The 17,185-nt window shown below is 45.1% G+C and overlaps 1 protein-coding gene across 1 annotated transcript in view; it reads left to right on the plus strand.

Annotated features, from left to right (window-relative positions):
* kremen1 (kringle containing transmembrane protein 1) overlaps positions 1-17,185 on the plus strand; it is a gene marked incomplete at both ends in the record, with an annotated part of 111,841 nt that overhangs the window by 68,984 nt on the left and 25,672 nt on the right. The window lies entirely within an intron of this gene.

Here is a 17,185-nt window from a genome sequence, read left to right on the forward strand (position 1 = left end):
AAGAATAATACATAAATAAAAACATACTTTATACAGTATGCCCATTGGAACTCTGAATGAGTGAATGTACACATCTATCAATAAATGACCATTGGATATATTGTATGAATCAATATACATGTGCATAATGCATATTATTAACAGTCTATATTAATGATTAATGAATGAGTAGGCCTATTATATCACAGAATGGATATGAGTAGATTGAGTACTATCAACAGCCAATATGAGAATGAATATATTCTTGTATAAATTTGCTCTGTCAACAGATCTTCAACAGTTTTTATCTGGATGAATAATAACAATCAATCAACACTAAAAAGGAATATATACAGTTTCTCCACAGTTATCCTTAACAGGCATCTGTTTGGCAATGTACTGTACATCCTAATGGTACACATGGAGGAAGTTAGCTCTAGTTCATATATATACTGTCCATTTAGGGGTCAGCTGTCAGAAACCTGAAACAGACAGAGTGCAGGACTCATATGGGGATCAAGCTTGGTGGTGGAGCCTGATAGCTAATGGCGTGCTGAGGAGGGATGAGTCTGTTACTGTAGCTGAAAGTGCTCATCTTGGCTAGCTCATCTTAAAGGATGGGAGCGGTTCTCCTGCTCCTTCTCCTTCCTTTCCTTCCTTTTCCTCCCATCTGCAACTAAAAGAGTGATCCTTTTATTGGAGCGAGCCCTCGTCAGCAGCTTGTTCAGTTTGTCGGCATCCCGTTGACCAGTGGCCCAAGTTGACCAAATGGACCCATTTGGTTTCATTTAACACTCTCAAGAGTTAAAGCTCTACTGTATAAGGGTCCTTTTTGTTACCAACTCTCCATCATTTAGCTGGGGACCACTGGTGGAGCTTCTGACTCTGCACGATACGATACGATACAGGACCCCATACTGTTTTTGTCACATTACATTTGCACATACGTGAAATTTGTCCTCTGCATTTTACCCATCCTATAACAGCTAGGAGCAGTGAGCAGCCATTGGATTCTATAGCGCTCTGGAAGCAATTAGGGCTTAAGAGTCTTGCTCAGGGACACACATCGACACATTGCTGAGATGGCCGGGAATCGTACCTAACCACTCAGCTATGTCTGCAGCAGCCTGTTGCACATGTTGAAGGACCTGAGCCTCCTCAGGAACAACAGCTTGCTCTGTCCCTTCCTGTAGAGGGCCTCAGTGTCCTGTCCAGTCCAGTCCAGTCCAGTCCAGTTTATTGTCTCCAGGTGTACGCTCTGTGGGGAGCAGCAGGTAGCTGATGCAATCATCCTCTCCAACGTTTGTCTGGTGTGCAAACGGCAGGGGATCCTCCTGGGTGAAGTCTGTCAGGTGAAGATTTTGACAATGATTGACCATGATGAATGAATGTACTGTATCCACTAGACTAGGGGTGCATATTTGCCTGTAAGTATAAAACCGGCGAGTGGATCATGACGTCATGTGTGTGCGCTCGCCGCCACAACACTCAGTGGGACATGAACAATTCATGCCCCCCAAAAATGCTTCTAATTGCCTGCCGTCATGCAGCCTCCCTCCTGCCTTGCCTGGGCCTGTATTTTCACCTCAGCGCTAGGAGCTGCCAGTCACCGGCTGACGCTGGTTCTGTGTCCGTGTGTGTGTATGTTTCCCTTTGGCTTTTTGAGCTTGTATTGTCATGCTTTTGCACTGGAAACAGTCAGCGTCTATGTGTGTGCACATGTTTGTGCATCTGCATACATAATGCATGTCTAGGTATACTGTGCGTGCACGCACATGTGTGTATGAGTGTGTGTGTGTGTGTGTGTGTGTGTGTGTGTGTGTGTGTGTGTGTGTGTGTGTGTGTGTGTGTGTGTGTGTGTGTGTGTGTGTGTGTGTGTGTGTGTGTGTGTGTGTGTGTGTGTTAGGGATGGGACGATATGAGACGATATGAACATTTCATATCACGATTATTGTGAACAAATAAATTGTGATTTACGATATTATTGCGATAATCAAAATATCCCCAACATCCATTATCCTGGGGCGGAACATTTTACAAAAAAATGCTGATCTACAAGTTCACAACGCGTTGCGGAGCTTGTAGATCTGTTATTTGATCTGAGATTGATCTGAGATTTGGTAGTGAGTGAAAAAAAGACTATCAATTACGTTATTCCCAGGTCCGTTTTACCAATTACAGGCAAATAAAAGGTGAATTGATCCCAGTGCGTGACGGAGGATAAGTTGACGATAAATGTAAATCTCCACGATACGATTAAGGTGAGCAGGCATCTGCCTAGTCGCAGCAGTTTTAGGTTGATAGATCTCCTGGTGTCATTGGCTGTCATTCACGGAGGCTTCTGTGCATGGTTTCTACCGGCTTGGCAGCGACTCACAATGAGCTGCCTGTGTGTGTGTTTTTTACGTGGTGTTGTTTCTTTAATCCCATCACATACTTACCTCTGCTAACCTTTTAATTATAGGTGTTGAGAATGAGCTGGGGGTGGGTGAGCGTTTCCACGCCAAAGCAGAACAGGTTTCTTTTTTTCCCTTCTTCTTTTTAAACGTCCACATGCAGTTTGTTTGGGATGCGGCTTGTCTGGGTTTTTTTTTAAGAAAGAAAGAAGAAAAAAAACCTAATTCAATTGCATTTCAAGCACTTTGAAGGATAATACTATTACGGATTTGCACAGCACCTTACACTTCTTACATTTCTAATAATACAAAATAAAACACACACACACACACACACACACACACACACACACACACACACACACACACACACACACACACTTACACAAAAACATCTTTCATTCTGGATTGCCGTGCTGTAATGAAAGGTTATGTTTTGTGAAAGCACACCATAATGATTAGAAGACTTTCAGCTGGCGGCGCGCTTTCTTTGAAAGACTTGTGAGAAACCAGCATTGAACCTGGCTTCACCTTTTTTTTTAACCTCATACTTCAGACTGAGACTGAGACCTCAGTCTGAGACTTTGTTTGGGATTTGGCTTTTGGATTTTCCACAATCACATTAGACTAGGGAGAAGCCCTGTTTTCCCCTCGGGGCAGTGCAGTACGCATGACTAAAGCCTAATGTCTGATGAATGGCCATAGACCCATTAAATCATCTAATAATGCATGTCTGGCTGGACAACTTGGGCCTGGCTACCTACTGTACCACCCGTTTATTGTTTGTCAATGTGCATGAATGCGTCTACTACTGTGATGTGCGCGTACTTGTGCAGGGGTGATTGTGTGTGTGTGCGTTAGGGATGGGACGATACGATATATAAAAACACTCACGATAATCGTATCGTGGAGATTTTATTTATCGTGATATCGTCCTCCGTCATGCACTAGGATCAATTCACCTTTTATTTGTCGAAGTGCATATCCGGTACCATTTGAACCCTCTAGAATTGGTAAAAGGTACTTATAATATACATACTTGATAGTCTTTTTTTCACTCTCTATCAAAAGTCTTTGCCAAAAAATAGCCGATCTACAAGCTCACAACGTGTCGCGACGCGTTGTGGACAACTTGTGGACAACTTGGGCCTGTGTGCGCGTGTCAGTATTCTGTGTGAGTGCATGAATGTGTGCACCTAGAGTTGTGCTGTAAGCTCACGCCATTAGGCTTTTTCAACTGACCTATTTCACAGTAGTGTGCGTTTAGCGGCCCGTCCTGTCCGTGCCAAGAAGAACCCCACCTTCATGTCCCGGGGAGAAAGGAGAGAGAGAGCTGAGGAAGAGTCCATTCCTTATCTCTAGTGAAACCAGGCCAGCCTTTGTTGCTGATGATGGCCTTCCAGCTTCCAGTTTGTGCGCTGTCTACTCTGTAACCCATCCATGCGGCACGCAGCCCAGTTCTCTGGCTAACAGCAAAGGATCATCGCCCGTATCGGATGGTACCTCTCTCTCTCTCTCTCTCTCTCTCTCTCTTTCTCTCTCTCTCAGGCGCGCGCGCCAGACTGTTGGCTCACACGATATTCAAACGCTTCTGCCTATCACGCCTAAACAGTCTGTGCAACGGAAGCGCTGAAAATGAGAAGGGACCGAAGCGGATGCCCCGCCTCTGACCCCCAACTTCCGTATCTGTCTTTGCAGTTGCGCAAATGTTTGCTAATGTAAATCAAATTGGTCAAACTGCTACTGAAATTAAAACTCTAAAACATATATTTTTTAAAGACTTTAACATTTATTTTCGTGAACGGAATTGACTGACACGATACAGACCTGATGTAGCATTCAGAGATAGTGGCGTTCAGTAGTAATAGGTAGTTATAGTGGATAGACTACTTGTAACCCATCCATATGGCCCGCTTTCTGACGAGGCATTCTAGCCTAGGCCCTCCTTGTGAAAAGATGAAAGAAGAAGTCAATTAGGGGTGTAATTGATTTGCTGATGTATACATCAGAAAAATCTGCGCTTACTGGAGTAAGTAATCAAAATAATAATCCCTATAGAAAATAACATAGCGTCACTGTCGGGCAGAAACCTCGTATCTCCAAGTTTCAAATGTGTACTTTTGTTCACCAAGTAATGCCCTGCTTCATCATACAAGGCTGTCGCACAAAGTAGTGAAAACAGCCGATCAGCAAGCACACAACGCCTCGCGTTGCAAGGCGTAGTGTACTTGTAGATCTGCTATTTTCACTAGTTTAGTTCATTTTTAAAATGATAAATACAAAACGAACGGTCTTGGACATACAAGGTTTCCACCAGACAACGACCATATAGTTTTCTGGCCGCTATGAAGTGGATTGCGCTGTGAAAACAACACAGCCGCTCAGCTCAGCTCTGTTGAGGCGGTTCCTCCCTCCGGGGCCAAAGCAGAGCAGACATGAAAAGCCTCCGTCTCATCTATTGTGAAACCAGAATGGCCACGTGGTGTTGCACCTTCTGGCCATGGTGGTGCCTGTTCTCAATCTGTTGTGTTTGAAAAGCGGCGGCGGCAGCAAAGTGAGAGAAAAGAGCTGACGCTGCCCTCCGTCTGCGTCTCGCTCAGTCTGCGGCCGCCGGGGCTCAGAGATGGCTCAGAACCCCGGGACGGTGTGGTGGTGGTGCGCCAGGGAAGAAATGGGCACAGGAATGGCTTATGTTTTCGTTTAGTCTGTCTTTTTGTTTGGTCTCACGACCTCAGTTTTGTCTATCCTTTCTTGCTTTTCGTGCCCCGGTCTTTGTTGTAGCGTCCCCCTGTCATCTGGGGCAATAATGCCACCCCAGGCGAGGGGCGACACGCCCTGGTGGCGTGCAGCTTTGTGCCAGACGTGAGGTCACGTGAGGTCAGAGCCAAACACGCAGTCGGTCAGAGTGGATTATAGTGTACGCTGAAGACACTGTTGACCCTGGTAATCCCTCAAGGCAGGAGTTACCTACCGTGTGGTTGAATAACGTCAACACTATCAAATGGGTGCTCGTTTTCGTGGATGGTGGGACGTTCTACTGTACAGGTTGACGTTATGGCCATTGCTGTTGTCATGCTGGCTCCGTGGGTCTCAGAGTGGGATCCGGGGACCGCAGCAGGGGTCCTTGAAGGGGTTCAAGAAGGGCTCCCCATAATTAAGAATGATGAACGGACCTATATGCACTATATGTATTTCAAACACAGTTAAAATGGTAAATTTTCAACCTTGCATCACAACGTGTTGTGAGCTTGAAAATGACCTTGTAGTGACCTTGTAGATCTGCTACTTTTTAATGTTTGCATATGACATGCACAAAATAGTGACACCATGTTCAAAGTGGTTAATTTCCCTGTAATTACACCCGCTAAAGGTTGAGAATGCTTTCTATAAGAATGGCTTTTGGGGTGAAGGGTTTCTCTCTCTCTCCCCCTACAGTACAGTGTAGGTGAGGACAGCCGCTGTTCTCCAGTGAGTGTAGCCTTGTTTTCATTTGAATATACTTATACTTATACTTTACAAGTGAGAAAGGTTTGTACGGTAATGGAGGAAAAACTGGAAGTCAAGATATTCAAGTGCATTTAAGGAGTTATAGTCCTGTATATCGCCCTTTTATTACACAGAGTGGACCAACTGTCCAAAGTTGTTTGTAGAAGTTTGGCGCTGTGTGATGAAATGGGTAATGTATCGTTGCATTCTCCATCCTGGCCTCACAGAAGAGGGCAGAGCAGGGCTAATGGCGTGTCACCGAGGGACACCACGCTTAATGAGGTGTGAGCCATTGGACAGATAAATCACGGTGGCTTCTGGCAAAAAGCAGTGTATACTCCAAACTAGTGAGGTTCCCGTGGTGCACATGATGACACACAGTGTGCAATGTGTGGTTCAGAAACCTTGGGAAACTTGTAGCGGCATTGGCCCTGCAAGAGGCCAGCAGTCTTTGACAGTCTGTGTGTGTGCGTGCGACTGTGCGTGTGTCTTTCTGTCTGTCTGTCTGTCTGTCTGTCTGTCTGTAGCTAAATAAGTATCAATACACTTTTAGACCGACATGTGGGTTTGATCGCCTCCTGTCTCGATTGTTTAAACATGACGTAATGGGCCGCTATGCTCGATAACAGGCTCAACAAGCCCATAGCTTATCGATACCGGGTCTCAATGCATTTGTTATCGAGGGCTCAGGTTTTGAGCTCCATACCTATACTACTCATAAATGATGATCCACATTGGAGCCTCCGAGATTCATGCCGTATTGCTTCTTTCACCCCTAGAGTAAGCCTTTGGTTAATAGGATTATTGGGTGCAACTCCCTTTCAGGAGCTGTAAGTGATCTTTCTTTGGTAAAATATGTGTCAAATAGCTCTATATTCTATTCATTGATATAGCAATGAATGATTACTATCAGAATACGGTATAGAACTTTAACATTTCATTGTTTTAACCAAACAATGTCACTTATACAGTATAGCACCTTAAATGGAAATATTAAAACAAAATACAACTTTCGTTCTAATATTATAGTATACAGTTATAGTAGCCTACCAATATTTTTTGTGATAAAAAAATAATAATTATGTCAAATCATTTTCTATTTGTAGGCTAACAAAGCTTCCCATTACTGACATGAACCAATGTCAGCCCGGTTAGTTAGATCCACAAATGCCTTGTTCCATCTCTGTCTGCCCAGTACTGTTTGTCGATGAACCTGCTCTTTAGGGGGAAACTGGCAAGTGACTTGAACGGTGAAAGTGTCAAGTTTTCTCTAGAAACATGACATGACATGTCACTGTCAAAAAAAAAGGAGAAAAAAAAGAGAAAGAAAAGCAGAGAGGGCTTTGGTGTGACTGGCTTTCTTTTTCTGGCATGCATTTAGTTGATGGGATCCCGCCAGCACAACGTGATTGACACAGAGTGAAATTGTCAGTCCTCAAGGCTTTGCCCTCGACAAAGAGGCTTTGATGTCGTGTTCGTTTTTAAGCTTGTCTCTCATGTGACCAAAGGTAAAACTTGCTGTTCCTCCGCCATGCAGAAGTATGTTGCTCAATGCGAAGCGTTCAGAGACTCTTTGACTGCATTGGTTCCCAAACCTTTTTGGTTCAAGGACCCCCAAATTCATATGTATTTGGTGGCGGACCCCCATCTGAAAATATGGGGACACCCAGGCCAGAAGAGAAGATTTGTGTTAAATTAAATAGCCAACATATAAATGGTTAAAGTGGTTAAAATGATTGTAATGCTATATTAACTTATTTTGCTGGGGACTCCCTGGAACAGTGTGGGAAGGCTTCAGAACTTAGTAATAGCCCTTACCCGTTCAAAGATATGAGCTCCGAAATAATGTGCAGTGTGTGGGTTATGGGATGTGCACTGTGCACACTATATGAGGGATGGAAAGTAACTTTAACTGGTGCTTGCATGATAATATGTAGGAGCACCAATGTAAGAAATACCCGTTTCGTTTAATGGCTATAGAGATACAGTGTACCGATCTGCATGATTTTTGGACAACATCTGTAACAGGGCCAGACAACCTTTGTACAGTATAGACTTTGTTTTTAATGACAGCGTTCCCAACATAGAACGATGTCACCGTGTTTTTAAGCGATGACACTTCTTGATTCACAGCTTAAATGTCACACGTCGTACAGTAATACCTTTGATTGATTCCAGCCATTCAAGCATTGCCTGATTAAGCCTGTCCATCACAATGGAAGCATAGACACGGCGCTGCTCCACATCCAAATTTTGGCGAGCTAAGCAGCCCCACCCTGCACACATTAAAACAAAGCAACTATGCACTTGGCGAAGGTTTGATCACTGCGTGTTGATGGAAACATGCAGCAATGATAGCCTGTAGCAGGATTGACTTATTAACAACTTTCAACCTGCCATTCCTATTTTGGGCAAGGCATTTATAGATGAAGGGGGACATTTTGTCCCCCTTTTTTAATTATTGCAATGGCTTCTATTTCAGCATGCTAACTCTTCAGGAGAGAAAGGTTGTAGTTTTTATTCATTTGGAATCCCTGTCGATGATAATATTGGTAGGCAGGTTGCTGAACTGTCCACTGCCCACCAATGAGATGCAGGGTGAATGAGCATTAAGTGATCAAATTAAAATATAGGTTCCTTTAAGGGGTAAACCTGTTCCTAATTTTGCTGGGAACGCACTGATACCCCCTCAAGATGGACCCCTGGCTGGAGGTCCCCAGAGGGGGGTGCCCCCCCCCCCCACACACACACACACTAATGAGAAGGAGTATAGAGCCTGTGTCATGCACATCCGTCACCACTGCTCCAAGGCACAGCGGTACACAGTACAGGTAGATTCGATGGCGCTGCAGTGTGAAAAAAAAGACCTCCCCCCTCCCCCCGACAGTGTTGAAATTTCCCGCGGCCATTGGGTGCGTCGTCTGCTCTAAGGTGTGTGTGTGTGTGTGTGTGTGTGTGAGTGTGAGTGTGAGTGTGAGTGTGAGTGTGAGTGTGAGTGTGAGTGTGAGTGTGTGTGTGTGTGTGTGTGTGTGTGTGTGTGTGTGTGTGTGTGTGTGTGTACGCTTTTAGCTTTTAGAAGATGAAAGCGAGGAATACCTGAGCAGACATGAAGAGGACAGTGCTTGTTGTTGGTGCTTCTCATCTTCTACACACCTCCGTGTCATTGTTTATTAAAGCAGAATATTTTCCTAGACGCAGTTAAAAGTTACATTATCCTCTCCAAAGCCAAACCTGTGGGCCGGGGCCCACTGGTGGACTATCAGGATATTGCAAGTGGGCCCAGATATATATTAGCCAAAACACTTTATTTCATTAGTAACAATTTTTTTTCTCCCAGTGTCAGTGTAATCCTGGGCGCTACACTCCCTCTATACCTGGGGAGAGCAACAGGCTCACCTCATTATTTCTTCTATGCATGATGAGTCCAAGCTGCTTCTTTTCACCTGACAGGGGGGAGTTTCACCGGCTGGACCAAGCACGTGGAAGGAACGCATGCTCGTTTTTGTCACCAAATCTGAGCACAACGGTGGGGGCGCGAGGGTGTGAGAGGCAACTGGGGGTGACGGAGGCTCGCCGTCTCAGGCGGACTTGATCCACGTGAGACACCGCCGAGCGAGCTAAAGCGAGCGAGTCTCCACGTCAAGCATTGCGAAGTCAGCTTGAGCCGACTCAGCACCGCTAGAAGTTGTAAACCATTGGGCCATAATAGTAAATATTCGTCCCCCCCCGACTTTCGGCCCCCACCGTTGTGCTAAGATTCGTTGGCAAACGCCAGGTCGTGGAAGGAACTGGTTATTCTAACCAGTTCCTTTCCGCTCCATCAGGCGCCCCGGCCGACCAGAGGAGGCAGTGTAGAGACCAGGATTAGTGCATGTTTCTTGTGAGCGAAAGCACTTTGAATGATTATGTAAGATTAATATATATATTTTTTAAATTAAAACCTCATGGCACTGAGGTTGCGTGCGTTTGTGCGTGCGTGCATGACTCAACCTTTTAACATCTGTCAGTTATCCAGGCTTGGGGGTGGGGAAGGGAGGGGTGTATGGGGGCTTTGAGCATTGCTTATTGTTTTGTTACTATGCCCTCTGACCTCATTTTGCTCCACCCACACCTGCCCCCAGGGGAAATACCTCCGCGCAGAGCTGTTAAGAAACTGTCACTGTTAGCAGTGTCTGTCGCTCACATGCATGTTTTGTAATAACAATCTACATTTTAAAATAACTAGTAGCCTATGTTAACTTACAAGTTGTCAAATAATTGTAGTGGAATAAAGAAATGTAAAAAAAATACAAATAAATGAAATGCTCAAACAAAAGAAAAATCCACATTGTACTTACTCATTGAGTTACTTTCAGCGAGCCCTCTCTCCCGGTCGCACGGACTAAACGAGCCAGGAGCCATTAGGGAATTAAAGGTATCGATTACGAGGCGAGCCGGTTTTTGTCGAATGTTTACTAATAGGAATAAGCAGATCGCCACTGTCGGGCAGAAACCTCGTGTCTCCAAGTTACAAATTTGTACATTTTTTTCGCAAAGTAAAGCACTGCTTCATCATACAAGGCCGTCGCACAAAAGTAGTGAAAACAGCTGCAAGCAGATCGGCTGTTTTCACTAGTTTAAGGTGCCGGCTACATGAAGCTGGATATTTCTGAATCTAGACATTTTTTGGTTCTATTGGAAAATGATAAATACAAAACAAACGGTTTTGGACATACAAGGTTTCCACCCGACAACGACGAGATGCTCGTTATTCAGTGCTTGTCCCGGCGAAACGGGAGAAGATAAATGTCTGGTGTGCTTAGTGGACTCTACTCAGGAATGAAGAGTGAAAGGCAGAACGGGGTATAAGGACAAAAAAAGAACCGCAGCAGCAGCAGCATGCATGCATAACTGAAAGTTTCCCGTCCCAACCTGCTCTACCAGTGCTGTCAGGGCCACTTAATGTCAAGTCAAGTCTAATTTTATTATAGCGCCCAACATCACAAAGCATGTCCCAAAGGGCTGAGCACCAAAACAAAACAACAATAAAACCATAATAAGTAACATAAAAAACAAGCATGATGCAATGCATGCACATAAATACTGTACAGTACACACGTACAAATACACACACACGCACACACATGCACGCACGCACGCACGCACGCACGCACACACACACACACACACACACACACAAACAAATGCACCGTAGGCTATTGGAAGATAACTAGCCTCGGAAACCCAGACTTTTATTTTGGCAATAGGAAGAAAAATAAATTGGATGACTGAAATTTAGTGCTTGGTTCAGAGTAGACGAGATGATGTGAAAAGGCATGTTTTGGGTTGACTTTTGAACAGGCTGCCTGAGCTCGACTCTCGGACATGGGTACAGCGAAGATGATTCCAGAGACTCTCCAGAGGGCTTGATAGAAAAAAGCTCTGCCACCTACTGTTGGTGTGTACTGTGTAGCCTATGTTTATCCCATGATTTTGTAAACCATGTTTCATCCATTGCCAATTGCCTAAGCGCTACTCTCCCTCTGCCAACCTGGGGAGAGCCCCGAACTGAGCTCATGCTTCCTTCAATGCATGAGGAGTCACTTCTTATCACCTGACAGTGGGGGAGTTCCCCCGGTTGGACGCAGCGCATGGAAGGAACACCTTATTCCATCCAGTTCCTTTGTCCTCCATCAAAGGCCCCGGCTGGCCAGGTGGGGGCAGTATAGAGACCAGGATTACTGCATGTTTTTTGTGAGGGTACCTATACCTAAAGTGACATGGTTAAAGAAATTAATTAACAGCATCACGCGGATTGAAACCCATCACATAGCAGTAGGTATTGTGTGACTGTGAGTGTGTGATACAGTCTAATGCAGGCAGGGGATGCAGTCAGATGCAGAGGTTGTTAAGGCATGCCAGGTGGATTAGCTCCATCAATAGGGAGGAGGCAGAGCCCACGTTGAGCATTGCTTCTCAAAGTTTGCTTTTTATCCCATTGAAAACTGAGGACCCGAGTCTAAAAATGTCTTCTAAATCCTAACAGTTTTCTGAAAAACATACTGTATGTTGCTGTGTCAGTGGTTCTCAAACTCTTTCATGTTTAGACCCCTAGGGGACCCCGGTCAAGGAAGTATTATATAAATTACACTAGGTGGTGTGCCATGTCAGGCGCTGACAATATCCGATCAAGAGTATAAATCGGTGCTTAATCCCTGGGTAGACACGCACGCATCCGTGCGTGCGTACTGTGTGTGTTACACAAGACCCATTCTCTCTCCCGGTTCCCACAAGGAACCTTCGTCAAGGACAAGTCCTTATCTGTTTTTCGCCTCTGAACACCGGAGATACACTACTACTTGTACACGCTACGCCTCATACAGCAGCAGGTTCCGTGTTGGAACTGGCAGGGTGCAGGGAATCACTTTTCACATTCCAGCTAGCTCGCTGGAAGCCAGTGTTGGAAGAGCTACCCCTGATTATTTTACTCAAATGTATGCATTTTTTTTACTTAAAAAAATAGCCAAAAGCTTTAAAAAAGAAATTGATTGATTGATTGAAGAATTTATTAGAAGCTTGCAATAGAAAAAAAAAAGTACAGTTTCATGACAGTACAAATCACTGGTACAAGGTCAACTAAAAGGAGATCCTAGAAAGCCGAGGCTTATTTCCACAGGAACCACACTTTAAGTATCTCATATAACATTGAAAGACAGACGGATAGAACATAGTACTTTATCTAGGATAATATCAGTTTCAAAAGCATAACATCAAATACAAAAGGCAGAATACAAAGAAAAAGGGGGGGGGGGGAGCATGGGGGCTTAGTCTATTTACAAGTCACGGGTAGCTGCTGTCTGAAGGTGACTTTTCATACCAATTTTGAAGGAGGCTAGGGATTTGCTCTCCTTTAGGGCTTGTGGAAGGGCGTTCCACATGTTGATGGTATAGCAGGAGAACGAGTTAGCGCCTTGTTTAGTGTTAAATCTACGCTGATGATGATTAGTGGAGCTGCCTCTGGTGTTATGATCGTGAACATCCTTGACCTTTAAGAAGTAGTTTGTCAGGTACATGGGAATCTTGGAGGTGTAGTGTATCTTGTACACCAGGCCCATTGCAAGATGCTGTACTCTGTCAGCTACTTTGAGCCACCCCACGCTTTCGTGGTGATGCTCGGTAAGGTGGGTCAGAGGAGGGAGACCAAGCACAACCCTAATTAGTTTGTTTTGGGCTGTTTGGAGCTTTAGCTTTAAGGCAGCTGGGGCGTCGCGATACCAGACAAGGACTCCGTAATCAATGAGGGGCCCAATAAGAGCACCTCCTAGTGTCTTTCCGGATTTAATATTGATCAGTGGGGCAACTCTTTGCAAGAAGCGAATTCGTTGATTGACTTTATTGATTACCTTGGTGGTCATTTTTTCACTGGATAGGTTAGCCTCCAGGATGCAACCCAGGTAGCAGATGTGGTTTTTTCTTTCTATCACAGTGTCACCTACTTTAATTGTGAAGTTCTCAACTAGGCTAAGTTTCTGACTAGATCCAAAGAGGATACATTCAGTTTTGCCTAGGTGAATTGAGAGTCTGTTGTCATTGAGCCAGGTGCAGATCTTGTTAAGTTCACAGTTAAGGGCCTTTTCAACCTGCAAAATGTCTCTGCCTGAGACTAGGAGAGCCGAGTCATCCGCGAACAGAAACAGATTGCAGTCACAAGCAGATGACATGTCGTTTACGTATATTAAGAACAACAGTGGTCCTAGTATACTCCCTTGAGGTACTCCACAGTTTACTGGGAGGGGGGGGGACAGGGTTCCGTTGACTTCCACCATCTGTTCCCTCCCCACCAAGTAAGAGTGCATCCATCTCACTGCTGTGCTATCAAGACCAAACAGAATATAAAATCGGGCTCATTTAGTTCATGTATGTCTTCTTAAGTTATAATAATCTATATATACACATTAAATATTTGCCTCTTAGAAATATTGAACAGTCCACAAAAAATGGAACGGTACAGTACAGTATTCGAGTAAAACGTACTTAGTTTCTTCCCGCCACTCGATGACGTCGGTGGGACGCCTGAACAATCAAAGCCACGAATGCAGAAGACGCGTCTTTTGAACAAAGAGACGACGATGAAAGGAAACGCTTTGTCACGACTGTCCAACACCCAAGGGGACGATTTTTATTTTATTCTTTTTGGTGGGTGGAGGGTAGGGGAGGGTGGAGAGTGTCTTCTCATGTTTGTTCGTCTCCGGATAGGAAACCCACCGCTCCCCACCCCCCCACACACGTATCAGATCCACCCCCTGTGATTCCTCGGGACACACAGTGTGATCCAGAGAGCAGTGATGTGGTACGGTAGGCCATTTCTCATGGCTTTCCCACTCTTTTGTGTTGGCCTCAGTTTCAGGGGGGGGGGGGGGGCTGATTATTCATTTAGGGCTTGGGCTCTTCTCTTCCCCTCTCTCTCTCTCTCCTTCCCCCTGTAATTACACAGTTTAGTCACTCTCCCCCCGGGACCCCGGGGCCTGGCCCATAGATCTGCGCTCATCTCAATCATGTTGTAACGCGGCCCTAGTGGCGCGCGCGCGCACACACACACACACACACACACACACACACACACACACATACACACACACACACACACACACACACACACACACACACACACCCTAAAGCCGAAAATAGCTGATCTACAAGCTCACAACGAGTCACACTGCGGGCTTATAGATCGTCTTTGTGTGCAACAGTGCCGTACAACTGAGGTATGAATCAGGCATATCTCTCTAAAAAGCGTCATTCCCACCGGGCACGATAAAGATAAAAATATAAATTTAAAAATCGTTCTCAACTGAAGTGGATTGCAGCGTCCACACCACAACGATAGCCGTAAACGATACCGGTTAGATCACTTTCCCCCTCAATTTTTTTACAATGATATAAAAACACTTTTGTGCCCAGTGGGAACGCCGCCTAACGCTAACACCTGAAACAATATCTAATCCTCCTAACCCTAACCTGAATCCGTACCTAGTGGTAGGCTTAACTCGGGGGGAAAATAAATCCCTTATAACTATAAAACAGGAAAATGGTCCTCCTCACAACGTCTGTTTCTCAAATTCTACTGTAGTCGTGGGGACATTTGGCCCTCGCGAGTATAGTATTGCAAGTACACGCACGCACACACGCGCACACAGACACACAGGGGCGTCACACCAAATTATGGGCCCTGGGTACAAGGATTCACTGCGGGCCCCCCATGAATGATAACTATTGAAAAATAGCAGATATACAAGCTCACAGCGTGGCACCGAGTGCCGTGCTGCGAGCTTGTATATCTGCTATTTTTGAAAAATCTTGAAAATGTGTGCAAGAAACCTATTGTTTCCATGTCAGTGGTGCTCAAACATTTTCATGTCAAGGACCCCCAAGATGATATGTATTTGGCCACAGACCCCCATCTCAAAATATTTAGTTCCAGGGACCCCCAGAAGCAAAATTTGAGTTACAAATGTTCGCTTAAAAAATACATACACATTTTCACGACTTTTCAAAAATAGCAGATCTATAAGCACTCAGTGCCGCGCTGTGAGCTTTAGCTATTTTTCAATAGCTAAAGTTACTAGGGCCCCTCCACCTTGGGCCCTAGTAACTCAGTCCCACTTTCCCCCCCTTGTGACACCCCTGCAGACACACACTACACACTACACACTAACACACTAACACACGGTATGCTTCTACTTAAGGGAAACTCAGGCAGCGTGGTCGGAAGATCCCAGCAGTGCAGCCAGGGACAAACAGCTGTCTCTCTGCCTTGTAATCATCTCACCATTGTCTTGACTCCGTTCGACTTGTCCCCGTGCCCCCCGTCCCATTCATCCACCACCACAGCAGTCCACCCCCACCAAACAAGTCCCACTGCAGCGCCGCCCGCACTCCCTCCCTCACAGGCTGTGTGGGATTTACGATTTTTCGCAACAAAAGCAAAGCAAAGCATAAACCAAACAAAAGCGTCATAAGAGCAAATACCCTCCACAACGCAGTTGTCGGCTCTCAAGAAATGTGCGTCCCTGGGGAGAGGAAAGGGGGGGGGGGGTTTCTATGGCATGTTATGTACTGTATATACTTTCCTGCTTCGCCGCGTTTTCCCAAACTGCGGTGGAGACGACAAGACTAATCGCGGCCTCGCGCTGGCTGCACAAGCAAGCGTTGTGTTTGTTTACGCGCCGGAGATGCCTAGCTGCGCCCGCTGTGAAAGGACAAATAGATGGAGGACGGCGATATACGATGGCAGATGAGAGCAGCGGGTGAGGGAGAGACAGAAAGAGGGCGAGGCGAAGGGGGGGGGGGGAAAGAAAAACAAATCTTATAAACAGTGACAGTGATAAGTATTATTTCCTTGATGTGTGCCACTTAACATTCCTGAGGTAGACAGGTAGTGTGGATTCCAGGGGGCGTGTGCAAGCGTCTGCGTATCGGATTTGAGACGTTAGCATGCTGACAGGCAGCATGGTGGCACCCTTAATGGGCTGTTGGGAGCCGGTCCAATACCTCAGAATTCCTGTGTTTTAAATTACCTGTATCAGGGCTCTGTTATGACTCAGGGGGCACATGCCTTTTTTTCCTCTTTCTTTCTTTTCAGGACCTAAAGCCTCTCTGATTTTTATTTTCCATTTTTTTTGTCTCTTCTTGACGGGCTGCGAAGTTAATTACACATTAACGAAGACACCACTGCCTTTTTCATGTCAAGGACCCTGAAAATAATATTTAATTTAATCCCCCCTCCCCTATCTGAAAATAATTTGTGCCGGGGACCCCATACTAGATTAGTGTTTTCAAAGATATTCCAAATTCTTTACATTTATTTCAAGATTGTTTTGAAAATGTAGTCTGCCACTGCGTTAAGAGAGCCCTGCCACTGACCGGGGGTGACCTTTTTACTATCCGAGTTCCAATGGTGTAAAGGAACTATGTACATTCACTCAAGTACTGTACTTACCGGTAGGTAACATTTTGAGGCATTTTTACTTTACTGAAGTATTTCCAATTTTCAATTGGAACTTTTACTTTTACTCCACTACATCTCAGAGTCAAATATTGTACTCTTACTCCACTACTTGGCACTTTCAATGCCACTACATTTGGACTACTCAAGTACATTTTGATTTCTGGACTTTTACTTCTACTTTACTTTACTTTACTTTACTTTATGTAAAGAAAAGTGTGTACTTTTTCCCACCACTGAGTTCCCAGAAGTTCCCACCAGCTGACCTGTTGCCCTCCAACTTCCAGAACTCCTCAGGCATGGCCTGCATGGGGTCACCTGAGTTCAGTTTGAAGGGCCT

The sequence above is a fragment of the Nannobrachium achirus genome (genome assembly GCF_963921795.1).
Source record: "Nannobrachium achirus genome assembly, chromosome: 12".
In the NCBI taxonomy this organism is placed as follows: Eukaryota; Metazoa; Chordata; class Actinopteri; order Myctophiformes; family Myctophidae; genus Nannobrachium; species Nannobrachium achirus.